Source organism: Neovison vison, chromosome 3, assembly GCF_020171115.1.
Source record: "Neovison vison isolate M4711 chromosome 3, ASM_NN_V1, whole genome shotgun sequence".
NCBI lineage: Eukaryota > Metazoa > Chordata > Mammalia > Carnivora > Mustelidae > Neogale > Neogale vison.
The window spans coordinates 177251643-177266655 of NC_058093.1; the positions used below are offsets into that span (position 1 = coordinate 177251643).

Here is a 15013-nt window from a genome sequence, read left to right on the forward strand (position 1 = left end):
TCTAAAACTTGGTTTTAATATTTTCCAAGTTGCTGATGAGACATGTCCAATATTGTCTCAAAAGTTAATATAGGGAGGGAGACAAACCATAAGTGACTCTTAATCTCACGAAACAAACTGTGGGTTGCTGGGGGGAGGGGGGTTGGGAGTAGGGGGGTAGGGTTATGGACATTGGGGAGGGTATGTGCTTTTGGGTAAATTGGAAGGGGAGATGAACCATGAGAGACTATGGACTCTGAAAAACAATCTGAGGGGTTTGAAGTGGCAGGGGGCTGGGAGGTTGGGGTACCAGGTGGTGAGTATTATAGAGGGCACAGCTTGCATGGAGCACTGGGTGTGGTGAAAAAATAATGAATACTGTTTTTCTGAAAATAAATAAATTGGAAAAAAAATAAATAAAATAAAAATAAAAGAAGGAAAAAAAATTAATATAAACAAAATAGAATTCAATTTATTTACTAGGAATTAGCTCCCTATCCCAAATTCTTGTGTGTTCCAGCACTGTCACTAATCCCAATGTCCCATTCCAAATCCCCACTCAGCCAATGTCATCTCCAGTAACTAATTACCAATCATCAGGAAAGCAACTGTGACCCTTTGAAAACCCACTCTTCTGGCTCTTGTGCTTAGTCCTTGGAGAAAGAGAGCAGTACCTAAGCCAATGAATCCCTTAACGGAGCTTAAAATCTAGGAGTAATCACATAAAAGGTTTAAAATGTAAATCATAGAGTAAATGAACCAGAAAAATGCAACTAGAATTCAGAGAAGAGTTTACCCTGGCCTAGAGTATTCATAAGATACTTCCTATGAGATGAGATTTGATCAGCCTCCCAGGATAGAGAAGGCTCTGAAATAGTCATTTTAAAAGAAATTCCTGCTTGTGGTAAAGCATTCAAACTATCTAGAAGGACATGAAAAGGACTTACATAAGTCAAAACAAAGAAAACCAAATATTCTGATTTAAAAATGGGCAGAAGGCATGAATAGACATTTCTCCAAAGACATGCAGATGGCCAACAGACACCTGAAAATATGCTCAACATCACTGACCATCAGAGAAATGCAAATCAAAACCACAGTGAGATATCACCTCGAAAGGGCCAGAATGGCTAATATCAAGAAGACAACAACACTTGACAAGAATGTGGAGAAAAAGGAGCCCCTATGCACTGTTGGGGGGGGAACACAAACTGGTGTAGCCACTCTGGAAGACAGTACGGAGGTTTCTTAAAAACTTAAAAATAGGGGGCACCTGGGTGGCGCAGTCTTTAAGCTTCTGCCTTCAGCTCAGATCATGATCCTGGGGTCCTGGGATCAAGCCCTGTATCAGGCTCCCTACTTAGCAGGGAGCCTGCTTCTCCCTCCTCCACTCCCCCAGTGTGTGTTCCCTCTCTCACTATGTCTCCCTCTGTTAAATAAATAAGTAAAATCTTAAAAAAAAAACAAAAAAACAACTTAAAAATAGAATTACCTTATGATCCAGCAATTACACTTCTAGGTATTACCCAAAGAATACAAAAACACTCATTTAAAAGATATATGCAGCCCTGTGTTTATTGCAGTACTATTTACAATGACCAAGAAATGGAAGCAGCCAAGTGTCCATCCATAGATGAATGGATAAGGAAGCAGTGTATATACACAGTGAAATATTAGTCAGCCATAAAAAAAGATGAGATCTTGTGGTTTGCAACAATAGGGATGGATTCACAGGGTATAAAGCTAAGTGAAATAAGTCAGTCAGAGAAAGACAAATACCATATGGTTTCACCCATACATGGAATTTAAGAAACAAAACAAAGAAAAAATGACTCCAAAAAAAATACAGAACACAAACTGGAGGTTGCCAGAAGGTAAGTACGCAGAAGGATAGGTGAAATAGGTGACGAGGATTGAGTGCACTTATTGTGATGAGCAACGAGTATGTATAGAATTGTGGAATCACTATATTTTGTGAATTAATATTATATTAAATTTATATTTATTAAATATTATTAATATTTATATTATATTTTCTTATATTATATATTCACATTATAATATATTTATATTATTAATTAATTATAATAATTATTAATTATATATAAAATATTAATATCATATTAAATATTATATTAAAATTAATATAACACTGTATGCTAATTATATTGGAATTCAAAATAAAGTAATCTTTTCACCCAGAGACATCATAAAAATTAAAAGACAAGCCACCGGTTGGGAAAAGATCATTGAAATGCGTATTACAGAAAAAACTCTGGTATTCAGAATATGTAAGTAACTCCTACAAATCAATAACTTTGGGGTGCCTGGGTGGCTCAGTTGTTAGGCATCTGCCTTCGGCTCAGGTCATGATCCCAAGGTTCTGGGATCAAGGCCCGCATTGGGCTCCCAGCTCCGCGGGAAGCCTGCTTCTCCCTTGCCCATTCTCCATGCTTATATTCCAATCTTGCTGTGTCTTTCTCTGTCAAGTAAGTAAGTAAAATCTTCTATAAAAAAATTTTTTTTAAATCAATAACTTTTTTTAAAACTATGGGAGAGTGGACAACACATATGAATAAGCATTCCAAAGAGACCTGAAAGTTAATTAAGAGAGGAAAAGAATTGGGGCACCTGGGTGGCTCAGTGGGTTAAGCCGCTGCCTTCGGCTCAGGTCATGATCTCAGGGTCCTGGGATCGAGTCCCACATCGGGCTCTCTGCTCCGCAGGGAGCCTGCTTCTTCCTCTCTCTCTCTGCCTGCCTCTCTGCCTACTTGTAATCTTTCTCTGTCAAATAAATAAATAAAATCTTTAAAAAAAAAAAAAGAATAATCAGCATTACTAGCAGTCAGTCAAGGAACAACACATTTAAACTAAAAAAGCTATCATGTTGTATTCATAAGACTGGCAAAAAATAAAATATATCACCAAGTATTGGCAAAGATATGGGAAAAAAAGTGGGGCTCCTCTAGATTGCTGGTGGGAGTATAAAGAGGTAGGATGCTTTTTTGGTAATTTGGTATTATCTGCTACATATAAAGGTACAAATCCTGCTCTCCTGTAATTCCACTCGTAAAGAGGAAATATGCATATAAATGTTCATAGCAGCCTTGTTGGAAAATACCCTGACTGTCCACCAACAGATGACTGGTACATTAATCATGATATATTATGCAAGGAATACCATATTGCAGTAGAAATGACTAAAAAGGATCTACATATATCAACAGAATACTAATCAATTAAAGTAAGGTGAAAAAGACTACAGAGCATGTTACTATTTAAATAGTTAAAAAAGAGCAAAATTAGACTATATTGCTTAAGCACACATAAATACATAGCAAAGCATAACGAAATGCATGGGAATATAAACAGAGAATTCAGTACAGGCACTCTACTTTATTGCATTTTTTAACAAACAATGTCTGTGGCAACCTTGCATGAAGCAAGAATATCGGCAGCATTTTTCCAATAGCATTTGTTCACTTCATGTCTCTCTATCACATTTTGGTAATTCTCACCATATTTCAAACTCTTCATTATTATTATTAGTCTATCTGTAATGGTGACCTGTGATCAGTGATCTCTGCTGTTACTCTGTAATTGTTTTGGGGCGCCAGGACCATACACATAAAAGATGGCAAACTTAATCTGTAAATGTTATATGCATTTTGACTGCTCGGCTGACCAGCCATTCCCTGTCTTTCTCTCTCTCTCCTCCAGACTCCCTATTCCCTGAGACAAGAAGAAAATATTGAAATTAGGAAAGTTAATAACCTAACAATGACCTCTAAGCCTTCCAGTGAAAGGAAGAGTCCATCAATGTGGCCAACTTCATCAACTACCTTCCTCTTATTTTTTTTTTTAAAAATTTTATTTATTTATTTGACAGAGATCACAAGTAGGCAGAGGCAGGCAGAGGGAGAAGAGGAAGCAGGCTCCCTGCTGAGCAGAGAGCCTGATGCAGGGCTGATCCCAGGATCATGACCTGAGCCAAAGGCAGAGGCTTTAACCCACTGAGCCACCCAGGCACCCCATCAACTACCTTCTTTTAAGAAACTACCACAGGGCACTTGGGTGGCTCAGTCAGTTAAGTGTCTGTGGTCAGCTCAGGTCAGGATCCTGGAAATGAGTCCTGCATTGGGCTCCTTGCTCAGCGGGGAGTCTGCATCTCCCTCTACCCCTTCTCCGAGCTCATGATCTCTCACATACTCGCTCTCTCTCTCTCTCTCTCAAATAAATAAATAAATGAAATATTTTTAAACTGTGTAAAATGAACATAAATATATAAGAAAAAAAAAAAAAAAGAAATTGACACAGCTACCCAACCTTCAGCAACCACAGCCTTGATTGATTACTTAGCAGCCACAAGGAGGCAAGAACCTCCCTCAGCAAAAAGATGCCAACTTGCTGGAAGCTCAGAAAATGGCTAGTATATTGTAGCAATAAAGTATTTTTTCATTAAGGCTTATACACATACATTTATTTTATAAATAATTCTATTACACTCTTAATAGAATACAGTATAGCGTAAACATAACTTAAATGCACTGGGAAATCAAAAAATTCCTTCAACTCACTTTATTGCAATGAACTTGGACTATCTCTGAGGTCTGCCTCTAGAGAGGGTACCATGAGGGGAGATATGCTTGGAAAAAGAGTACTATGGGAGTATTAACAGTATGTGTAATGACTTATTTCATAATCTGAAGAGTGGATACACAGGCATGTGTTTTAATATTTAATGTTTTGGTGTTACTGAAATAGTTCACAATAATTTTTAATTAAAAATAAAGAGTTAAAAAATAGTTTGTGACATAGGTCTAAGTAAAAGAGAAAGGAAGGAGTCAAATATTACTTGAAAATTTTTCCAAAATATTTCTTGTCTTCTTTTCCCCCAATTTTTACTTCCTTAGACCTGGTTCTCATCATTTATGCCTCAATTAATGAAAAGCCTCTAATGCTTCTCTCTGTTCCAGTCTGGTGGTAGACAGATCCACTTCCATCAGCCAAAGAGACCACTTCTCCATATCACTGTCTATTCAAAATCCTTCAACGTTCCTATCAACGCTAAAACATTCTCCACCCTTCTCAATCAAATTCATGTCCAGGTCTAAGGAAAATACACTAGAGGAACCAGAGCTGATGACTATCTCCTTGAACCAGGAATATGCCAAACCGATTTGATTTGCGTTTCCATGTCTTTGTAAATGTTCTGCCTTATCACTTCTTCCATTTAACTCCTACCCATCCGGGAAGACCAGTCTAAAACCTTCTTCCTCTCTAGGGAAGGTTCCACAATGATCCTATTTTTTGTGGAGCTCTGCCACTCCATAAAAGCCCAGAGTATGTATTACAGGTCCCAATACTTGAGCCCTTACATTTATTCTGTAACATGTTCTTACTAATTATTTTCTACATTTTAATCTTATCCTTTGGATTAGATTTTAAGCCACCCAAGGATCTGAACAATGTTTGCATTTCTGTATTCTCCACACTAATGAGTACACAGGAGATAACAATTTTGTTTGCCTGTTTGCTCATCTTTGGGGGTGACATCCATGCCAATATCTACATCAGTCATCTACGTCCCTTAGGATTCTTACCATCAAAGCAAGATATTTTAAATTACCAATAAAAGAAAAGCAAATCTAGATAAATTATTACACATCAGAGTTTATAATAACACACGAGCAATGTCCACGTTGAGTCTTACTTTCCCTCACTGAAGGCTGAATAGTGGATCCAGCAACTAAAGCAGGGTGCCGAGTGGCAGGTTAAGCTCATGTCACTGCACCATTCGAGTATCTCAGAAGCACAGAGCGGGATAGAATATATACATGCCTGTCCAGAAACTAATACAAAAAAAAAAAAATCACGGAACTTCTTAGAAGGCTGTGATTCCATACAATGTTAAACGGCAGATTCCAACATGCTTATGAGTGAGAGCCATCCCACATAGGTTCTAAGTACTTATAACAGAAATCAGCCTCAAGCAACAAAGTCAGTTGTATCCGCTTCTTTCCATCCCTGGTGAGTTGTCTCTTATCCTTGTGAGCTGATTCAATCTTTCACTGTCCTTTGAACATCTGTATCCCTTCCATACGTGAGTCCTATGCTAGCCATAATCTCTGAGCTTATGGTCTCACAGAAGTAGGCACATAAACAGAAAATAAAATACAAAACTAAGAAATAAATATGTATCAGATTCCATGGAACCGTAGGAAGGAGCGTTCAATCCTTTGGGCTGGAGAGTAAGAAAGGAGCCAGTGCTCAACCTGGGGAGGGGGACACTCCATGCACCATAAACCAGCAGGTGGACTGATTAAGTTATTCATATGCTTCTTTTGAGTAAAAAAGAGGAGGAAGAGAAAGGGACAGGAGACTTTTCTGTTTGTTTTTATTCCATTTTTAAAGTTCTTATTTCGGAAACTTCCTCTGGTTTTCCAGTGGATTGCAGTTTCCCTAGCTGGTAAATGTAGCAAAACCTACCCCCTCACATGTTGGCCACCCTGAGATCAGCCCTGTGTTTCCCAAGTATTATTGGAGTAGAGAATACAGAATTTAAGATTGCAAGGAGCAGGGGCGCCTGGGTGGCTCAGTGGGTTAAAGCCTCTGCCTTTGGCTCAGGTCAAGATCCCAGGGTCCTGGGATTGAGTTCCACATCCTCTCTACTCAGCAGGGAACCTGCTTCCTCCTCTCTCTCTGCCTGCCTCTCTGCCTGCCTCTCTGCCTAGCTGTGGTCTCTATCTGTCAAATAAATAAATAAAATCTTAAAAAAAAAAAAAAAGATTTCAAGGAGCAGGGGAGATGGGCTGTAAAAGCCACAGCATACTACCCTCAGAGTTAAGGTCCTTACACAGTTTGAATACAGATTTGCATTCACTCATTTGTTTATTAACTCATTCACTTAACCAACATTGACTGACCACTTACTAAGTGCCTGGGGCCGTGCTCAGCATTGCTGATATCTGGTCAACAGGCTATATTTAGTTCTTGATCTCCTGGAATGCACAGTTCAGTGGGGAAGACAGCTGATAGGATAATCACAAAAGTCAAAAAAGCATTGTTATTTACTGTGAAAGGCCCATGAAAAAAGTATAAAGCACTAAAACTGCATTCAACTGGCAAGCCTCACTGATTAAATTACTTTTCAGCTGAGGTCTAGGGAAGAGGAAATAATGTAAGAAACAGTGTTGCAGGGAAAGCGGGGAAAGACATCTTATCCTGCTTCACAGAAGCTGTAGAATCAGGTGAGTATCCTCTAAATTGCCTAGGCAAGATTCACACAATCAACTACCAAATGCGTCTACTGCTTCAAGGTCTTGTCCCCACTCCCAGCCCTCCCACCCCTCCCACCCCACTCACCCTGAGGCTCTAATGGGGAAAAAAAGAAAAAAAAAAAGGCATCCTTGTTTGAAACAATGAAATTGTTCCTTAGCCTTCTGGGTTAATACCAGGTTAACGCCTGGGAAAGGAGCTTCCAAGGGAGTGACTCTACCTTGCCTTTTTTACTAGAGTAGTAGGATGAATCATATCACAGAATGGTTGTTTGCAAAATCTGAGACAAGATCAAAATGCCATTTGTCTCTGAAACTGCAGCATGTGTTTTGTAAAGAAATCTCAGGGATATCTAGCAGGGAAAGTTCTAGTCCAGAAATAGACCACACTCTGAGTTTCCAGTGAAACTGAAACCAAGAGAGGGTCTCCAGAGAAAGAGTATGATCTTGAGGTCAGAGTATCCTATCATATACTAATGAATGTTCTCCAGTAGTAGAATTAAAAGGGAAGTTACTCTAGCAGAAGTTTTCAAATTAGCCAAAACCATGTCACACACGGAGTAAAGCGGCAGGGCTGGAAACATGCCCAGAGAGAGAGACCTCCCCACAGGCCGCCTGAGGGAGCCAATTCAATGCCTCTGAGCCCTCCCCATGCAGCCAGGGACACACGAGCTGGGGCGATAACCTGCCCTACCACAAACCTGCCTCTCCTAATTGCTTAGCCAGGGTTTCACCAAGCCCCTACTCTCTTGAACACTAAGAAAATCTGGCCGGATTGGACAGTTAACACACTGCCAAACCACACTCTTCATGGCTTGCTTTTGTGTTGCTGCTTACAAATCTCACAAAATGTTGAGAGATCTAGGAATTATCAATGACAACAGGTGAGCAAACGATGATAAGTAAATATAAAAACAAACAGTTGAGTCTTGGGCAAATTCCAGGAGGAAAGTGGGTTTGCATCTTCATGGCAGATCCAAAGCACTGATATCTCATTCACAACAATCCCAAGTAGGGCAATCATATCCCAGTTTTACTGGTTCTCAGCTACCCAAGAAAAGATTCAGGAATCTGGGCCAAAGATCTACAGCTGTATGTCCAGAGGGCTTCCTGTGTATGAGTTGGTCTTCTGAAGTGGGATCCACTTACCTTGCAATCCTTAACTCCTACAGGAGGGAGAAAACAATACACACCAACCTTCAAGCCGATAAATAGAACAACTCTAGCTTCTCATCTGTACACCACTTGTCTAGTCCCTGACATTTATTAGAATGAAGAAGGTAAAAATGGTGGGTCAACACATTGCACATGCAATACCAACTTCTGGGGGTGGTGTGTGTAGCAAATATGCATAAATGGTTTAATGCTTTATGTATTAATGGGATATTTGTTATTATTTTTCATAAACCAAACATGTGTTAAAAGAAAACCAACTGGTACGTGGTATCTCATACAATGAATTATCAGTAGATGTTTAATAAATTAAAGTACATGCCTTAAGACTAGTTCTAAATCCTGCTCTGTGGTAGAAGAAGGAACAGCAGCTCTAGCAATTTCTGATACACCACACATCCACAGAAAGTCACCTTTATTAGGCAGTAACAGGAATCAGGCTACAAATTCACCATGATTTTAAAAGGGTGTGTAGGGAGGAGAAAGTAATTTGGGGGCCAGTGAAAAGATTCTTCTCTTTGAAAATGGAGAATTATAAGCCCTTAGGATCTTCTGGAAGTAAAAGACAGCATAAGACACAGGTGCTTTTGAAGTTCCAGGCATCTCAGCAGCACAAAATTTTTTGGAATGCTAGAAAAGGGCCTTCTTGTGATTGTATTTCTTTAAAATGAGTATCTGTTAAGAAAACAACATCCCACAGAGGTAAGGCAAAGATTGTAAATGTGAGAGGTAAGGGGTGGAGCAAAGTGTTGAGATTTTTGAAAAGTCCTTGGAGTTTTTCTGCTTTAATGGTGCTGCTCCTCTACCAGCTAGAAATAATTACCAAAGAAAAAGAGAAAAGAAACAAAAGAATTTACAACTACATTGTTTCCTGAAATTAAGCAAAGAGAGGCAAGTGCGGTTTCTATAGAGATGCAATCTTCATAAAAATTCTCCAGTTCAGTGCTTCCTGAAAGGAACAGAAAACTTCTGCAGGGAGCACAATGGATCTGATAAAGGGCGGAGCAACTTCTGGGAAGGATGAAGAAGACACCAGAAGAACTGGACTCCATCATATAAATTCACTATAAAAACATACATTTAGATAGCATTTTACTACTCTTTCCCAATTCAAAATACTATTTGAAATCAAAATCAGAATGCTGAATTTTTTTAGTTTCTAGAAGTTTCTATACAAATATGGTACTTGCCACAATTAAGTTGTAGCTGAAACTATTACTATGCTACATATCTCTAAATGAGGAGTTAGTAAAAATTCAGTTCCCTTCCAGTTTTAATTTTAGATTTAAAAAAGAAAAATGAATCTAGATGGCTATAAGGAACAAAGACACAGACATCTAAAAAAGTTAAATCAAAGTGTGTGCAATTTATATTTTCAAGTTTAATTCAATAGGAGACTTAAGCTTAGAAAGATTTAGAAAGTAGACCACTTCATTTTAGGCTATTTCTCTATATGGGCTCCATAATATTTTAAGAAGATCTTGCTTTCAATTATTACTGATACGTTTCATCAAGGTTTTAGTCCTGGCAGAAAAAAAATTATGGTGAAGGAGAAATTAAAGGTACTAACCCATGAGAATTCCCCACAGGGAAAACTCACGCACACATTATCTCTCAAAAGCACAACTGCTCCAGTGTTACTTGAAGAGTCTTGTCAGAAAATTCCTTCACAACTCTTTAAGGAATCTCTTAATCAGTTGAGTTTCCAATATTGCATATAATATTTGAGATAATTTATTTGGCAAACTAATCTCTGAATAGGAACCTTGATAGAAACAGAGAAACAGAGATAGGTCAAGCTTTTTTTTAATATCCTATATTTGCAAATGTGCTCAAGTCTTTTTTCATTCAAGCAACATTTTCTCTTAAGTGAGTGTTGTTTTTCTGGTTTTGGGTGTGTTTTTGTTTTTTTTTCAAAAGCAGTTACGGAATTTTAGATCTGAAACTTGTAATATTTCAAAGCAATGACTTCCCCTGCTGCAACTTTAACCTGAAGTGATAAATCCAAAGGACACTAATAACATAGCTACTGACATAAGATTTCTGAATTTTTGACTTCCCATTTATGCCAGAATATAGATTTTTCTGAACCGAGTAATTTTTATGACCTGAATGGACATTTAAATTTCACATATTTTGCATAAATACATATTCAGTGTGTTTTTGTACCTTTGAATTTCCTTTGTAAAAATTTAAGCAAAGAAAACTTTATCCTTTTCTCGTTACAGAAATTGGGATACTTATAACATTTCTTGCCTCCATGTCATTTCCGTCGAAGTTGGAAGAACGACTATTGCTATATATGCAAAATTACATTGGCCAATAGAAAGTTGCTTCCTGAAATTGAAATTCAGCTATAAATAACAGTCAAAAGGCAGTTATCTTCTTCCTGGTAAAAATAATTTGCAAGATGTTTCTGAGTTCGGTCCTAAAATCGGTTTCCTACTTCTAAACATTCTTCATCGCGGTGTCTGACTACAACTCAGATTGATCCATCACCACTTTACAGAGCCATTCATGAAGACTATAAAAGATAAAGATGTTTTTAATTGTTACTTTTATTGTATGTCGTTCATTCTTGTAATTCCATAACTTTACAGGTTATGACAAGGGAGACCGGAAGCATCGATCTCTCACGAACTCAAGCCAGGCTCCCTGTGTCAGGAGTGTAAATGTAGTCTTGCCTGAGTCCATAAAAGAAATAACATCTACCCACCCGCGTCCCTGTCCCTGTCCCTGTCCCGGCCCTCTGGCCACTTCAAACCCCTCCCCTCCGCACGACCCCCGGTTTTCAAATAGAAAATTCCGCAGCGCCACTGGCCGAGAGGAAGGCGAGCCCGGGAGCCGCGGGCGGGAGCCGCACTCGGGCACAGGCACTCAGTGTCTCCGGCGAGGGTCACCCCTTCCCACGGCCTCCCGGGGGCCACCGGGTGAAGCCGGGACAGCTCGCCTTCCTCGAAGAGCTCAGCAGCCGGAGTCCTGAATGCAGGGTCTTCATCTCCACGCGGCCCTCCGAAGGTCCCTCCCGCAGCTGCAGCCGCCCCTCAATGAAAGTGCAATTTGTTATCTCTCCCAGCCCCGAGGAGAAGTCCCCGTTTGGTCTCGGCTCCAGACCCGCTCATTCAATTCACTGAATACCGCGTCTCAAGGTTGGCCACGCGATTCGCCAGGAATTGGCCCCCGCCGCGGGCGGGGGGCGACTCTACAGTGACCTCCCCCTTGAATCCCGTCTTCTGTGTGTGTCTCTCTTTCTGTATCTCGGTCTCCCCCTGCGTGTTTCTGTCTCTCTTTGTGTCTCTCTTTCTCTGGCTTTCTCTCTTACGCGCGCGCGCACACACACACACACACACACACACGGGAGAAGGCTCTCTCCACAACCAAAATGTCACCTAAAAAGCAAGTGCAACAACTTGCTTTGCAAACGACCCAGGTGCCTGTCGAAAACTCCCCTGCAGTGAGCAGTCCCCTCCTCCCCTACAAGGTGTACCAGGGGTTGGGGGCAGGGGAGATGGGAATTTGGCCGGTGGAGATGATGGGAACTAGTGTTCTTCTCCCCTCCCCCTTCTAGGACCCTGTCGCAATTAGAAATCTGTCCCCTCCCAGGGCCCCAATGGGGAGCTGCCAGGACCGCAAGCCCCGAGAGGGGCGCGCTAGCCCCCGTGTGCCCGGGGTCCCCAGGGGATCTGGGAGTGCGCCGCAGGCGGCGGATGGCGAAGGAGAAGCTGCCGGGGAACCCAGCCCATCGTCCCTCCGCGGGCGAGAGGAGCGGCGACCGAGCGACGGGCAAGAGACACCCAGCGCTCCGGGATCGCGGTGGTGGCGGCGGCCCGGGCTTCGATTGCCGCCGCCGAGAGCGCACGCCCCAGCCCCGCAGCGCAGCCCGGCGTTACCTTGCCGCTGCCCGCAGTCCGGCCCTGGATCCCTGCGTCCGTCCGTCGGTCCTGCGAGCCTCTGGGGGAGGACGAAAAGGGGTGTCCCCGCGGCCGGGACAGGGTCTCAACAAGGTGATGGGAAGGACTCGAGAGAGGAGCCGAGGCGGCCGCGGCCGCTCCCGCCGATGATGCTGCCGACTCTCCGAGACTGGAGGTGTCAGAAAGGCCGTGTCCTCGGAATTGCGGCGCCCGGAGCGCAGCGCTCGCCTCTGGCGCGGAGGCTGAGCGCCGGGACGCGGCGAGCTGGGGCGGCGAGGCTGGGCTGGTCACCCGCCCCTGGGTGCATGTTAATACGGTGGGGAGGAGGAGTCCCGCGCTTCCTCCGCCCAACCACCGGAGCCGGCGGGCGGGCGGCGGCCGCGGCCGGGAGCCAGCCTCTCCCACCCGCCCCAGCTACTACGGTGCGGCCACTAGCCCTGGCCCCAGCCAGGCACGTGCGCCGAGGCCGCGGGGAGGCGCCCGGCGTCTCCCGGAGCTTGCTCTTGGCCTGCGGGTTCTGCCCGTTCAGGCTTCCGGTGGCAAGTGCACTCACACACACTCAACCTGGACCGAGGGGAAAGCCCCGAATCCCTGGGATGGGCTCGAAAGGCGGCCACCCATTAGTGGGCGTGCCCCATCCGTTCCCTGGTGCAGCGTCTCCAGAGAAATGAACCTTGCCTTTTATCTTGCCAGCCGTTGTCCTAACCTTGTCTTTTTAAAAGAGGGAATCAGAACTCATCTAACAGTTATTACCACAGGAGATCAAGTTGGCGGACAGAGGGTTTGCTCTCCTCTCTTCTCCATCCTCGGGGTCCCTACTAGAATTATTGAAGTAATTGCCAGGGAAGACACGGGATAGTGGAAAGAGGCTAGACTCAGAGAACCGACGTGCAAAGCCCATGCCATTACTTTCAAACATTTATTCCTCGGAACCTCAGTTTCCCCACCTGTACAAAGATGGCTCTTGGGTGGCTGTGTGGATTAAATTGCACAATATTAATTCCATTGGTTTCTCTTGGCACTGACGGAACGGTAATCACAAAAAGGAATCCTTTTTTTCCCCCCATCCGGCCTCTGACCTTAGTAAACTCCCCACTAACCGCACCCCCCCATGTATCTTTGGAAGCCAGGGGGTTCACACAGGCGGACCCCACCTCTAACGTGCTCTGAAAATAGGAAGAATCCACATGGCTTCAAAGTAAGAATAGAGATAGTGTGAATAGGTGAATTGAGATGTGGATCAAAGAGAAAAAAGTCAATTATTTATTGAGCTCCTGATCTACCCACTTAACTACTAATGTTCTGGATAATAGTTAAAATAATCTAGTTAAAATAATTGTAGTTAATCACCGTCTTCCTGTTTTTCTCTACTAAAAAAAAAGAAAAAGAAAAAAAAGGCGTCTTCATGGAGAATATCCTTTGTTCTACAGCTCCCAGAGAGAACATTATGTCAAAGACTATATAATCTTCTTTATGTAATTTTACCCATAAAGTTATAGCATAAGATTTAGCATCTGCTTTGTGTGATATCTAATTATAAATATTAATAGAATATCCTTTTTAAAGAAACACTTCTAAAAATGCAGAGAAGTGAAAAACGGTTTCCATAAAAAATATGACTCAGATAAATATTCGCTTTTCCGCAATTTCACTTGAGTGATTTTCCATTAAAGAAAAAAATCTTTAAACCACAAAACAGCCACAGAAAAGGAGGTATTGTAAAAAAAAAAAAAAAAAAAGCATTGTAGTACCACGATCACCAACGTTTTAACAAAACTTTAAAAGATACTCCCCAGCCATTCAAGAATGGATATATAGAGGCGCTTAACACTTCAACTAAGATTCCATGAAAAGGCAAAGTAAAAAAAAATAGCTTTCCTGATCTGGAAAAAGCAACTATGTTGCCTTTCCAGATCTGTAAAGATGTTTAATCCATAGAATTTTAATGAGGTCACATAAATAAGAATTCCTTAACTCAGCCTATGTGACATTAGCGAGTAAAATTACTTGAAGCGGAAAATCAATTTTCTTACAAAATTCTTATGGTAGATTGAACCCAGCAACGATAATATCTATGTACCACTACAATTACTAGGATTTTCTAACCATAAGCGACAGAACCAAATTTGGCTAACTTAGGAGAAAGTAATTCATTGGAAAGATACTAGAAGTTTCCAGAATGGAGGGGAGGGCTGGACAGCAGTCTGAGAATCAGGCAGGATTTACAATACAGGAGGTCTAGGAGGTCTGAAAGACAGAAGCCGTCTGGTTTGGTGCTACAAGGGCAACATGAGTAAATGCCAACTGTTTTTTCTGACCTCACGTTACTTGATCAAGATTCAAGTCACAGGGCGGAACAATTGACAGGCCAAACTTCAGTCAGGCAGTAACTCCCTGGCTGTACCAGGAGATGGAGAGAAAACATTGGATTCTTTGACTTCCAGAATGGAAGGCAGGTACCTGGATTTATCACCCTTCCATAAGGACACATGACCGGCAAGTGCAAGTTCAGGGAGCTATAAAGAAAAAGAATTTTATGCTGCGATTTCCCCCCCACACACACACACAAAAAAAAAAAAAAAAAAAAAAAAAGGGAAGGGAGGAAGGGAGGGAGGGAGGAAAGAAAGAAAAATGTCTGTTATATTGACAGGCTACAAAATTCATGTAATTTTT

At 41.8% G+C, this 15013-nt stretch overlaps 1 protein-coding gene across 3 annotated transcripts in view; it reads right to left on the minus strand.

Moving 5' to 3' along the window:
- The window catches only part of DLGAP1 (DLG associated protein 1), an 881241-nt gene extending 868854 nt beyond the window's left edge, over positions 1–12387 (minus strand). For 2 of the 3 annotated variants that reach the window (XM_044243348.1, XM_044243347.1), the window contains exon 1: positions 12320–12385. The gene's annotated coding sequence lies outside the window, so the exon portion shown is untranslated. Of the gene's footprint in view, positions 1–12319 lie in introns of all 3 variants that reach the window. The other variant, XM_044243349.1, reaches the window with a different exon arrangement.
- Between the last annotated feature and the right edge of the window lie 2626 nt (positions 12388–15013).